Here is a 1,950-nt window from a genome sequence, read left to right on the forward strand (position 1 = left end):
ATGAAATACAAAAATTTGCACAAAAAGGAAGACAAGATAGTAGAAGATAAGAAAGAGATCAGCTGTTTCTTTCCACCTGCCACCTGTCTCGCCTCCCCCACAACCACTTCTCCCCCACTTCCCCCTCCTTCCTCTTTCAGCTTTCGTCTGCACTCCAGTGACCTGCCCCCCCCCCCTCCCTCGTCTGCACTCCCGTGACCTACACCCCCCCCCCTTCTCCGACCCCAACTCCCTATACCTCTCCTGTCACCCCAAAGCACCTTCTACCTTCTCCTTTTCTTTCTCTCCAACTACCTCCACCTCTTCTCTCTCCTCGCCCTCTTACCCTTCCTCTCTCCCTCCACCACCTTCCTCACTTCCTTCACCACCTATCCCACCTCTCCCCCTCTCCATCACTTACCTTTCTTCCTCCTCCAATACCTATCCCATATCTCCCTCCATCACCTCCATCCATCCTCTTCCCCTCCCTCCACCACCTCCACCTTCCCACCTTCCCTCCTCCAACCCTTCCTCTCTCCACCCCCAACCTCGTACCCTTCCTCCACCCACCCCCAAACCACCTTCACCTTTCCTCTCCCCCCAAACCCCCTCCCCCACCCCACCCCAGCAAGACAGAGAACCCCGCGTAAAAATAAGCAATCTGGAGCTTGGACAAAAGCACAGTAGGGAGTCAGGCCGCTTGCTTGTCTCACAATCGTCTTTGCTTCGTGTTACTTGTCATTTTTCCTTCTTTTTTTCCTTCGTCTTTTTTTTTTTTTTTTTTTTTTTTTTTGAGAGAGAGAGATGGGGGGATGGGGGGTGTTGTTCTTTGATGACGTGGGAGGGATGGGGGAGAAAGGTTAGGGGTGGGGTTGTGGGGGGAGGTTGCTGTGAGAGAGATGTGTGTGGTTTTGGGGGGTGGGTAGGGGAAGGGGTGGGGGTGAGGGGTAGGGAAGTGGTGGGTATGGGGAGAACGAAGGTTGTAGGGAGAGGGGAGGGTGAAAGAAGAGGGGAGAGTGCCTGGGCAGGAGAAAAAGAGGGTAAAGGGTGCAGGGTGAGGGGGAGGGGGTGGGGAGAGGGGGGGGGAGGGTGAAGGGAGAGGGGAGAGTGCCTGGGGAAAGAGAGAGGGAGGCAAAAGAAGAGGGGAGGTTGTTATGGGGAGAAAGAAGCGGAGGGTGGAGGCGAAGGGGGAGGGGAGAATGCCTGGGGAAGAGAGGGGAGAGCGCCAAGGGAGGCGGGGAAGAGAGAGGGTCAGGGAGGACAGAGGGGAGGAATTAGGAAGAGGGGAAAAGGGGAGGATTGGAGTTCTGAGGGGAGGCGGAGGGAGAGAGGAAGGTGAGGGGAGAAGGGAGAGGGGAATAGATATTGTGACAGTCAGATATTAAAAATAGAAAATACAAAGAAAGAAAGAAATAAAAAATAGGGAAAGGGGAATTTTCTTTCTATTAGGATTTTGTTTTATGGTGTAATTACTATCTTCGTTTTCGTTATTATCATGATTATTACCATCATTAATGTTATTGTTTTTACTACTTATTCCATCATTATCATCATTATCATTATTGTCATTATTAGTATTAACATTAGTATTGGTGTTGCTATTAGTGCTATCATTATTAATAGTGTTATTATCATTTTTTTTTATATTATTACTGTTATTGTCACTTGTATATCATTTGTGTTATTAATCTTTAGTACTATTATCTTAATCATCATCATTATCGTTATTTTGTCATTGTGACTGTCTTTTTTCAGGTTTTATTTTCATTCTTTTTTCCCTTTCTCCCCTCCTTATCTCTCTCTTTTCTCTCTTTCCTACTCTCTCTCTTTCCTCTCTTTCCTTCTCTCTCTTTCTCTCCTTCTCCATCCATCCATTTCTCCTACCTTTTCTCCCTCACTATCTCTTCCTCCCTTTCCGTTAATATTTTTCTCCTTTCCTTCCCTCCAACCATTTTCATCCTTCTTCCACCC

This window comes from Penaeus vannamei, chromosome 36, assembly GCF_042767895.1.
Source record: "Penaeus vannamei isolate JL-2024 chromosome 36, ASM4276789v1, whole genome shotgun sequence".
Classification (NCBI taxonomy): Eukaryota; Metazoa; Arthropoda; class Malacostraca; order Decapoda; family Penaeidae; genus Penaeus; species Penaeus vannamei.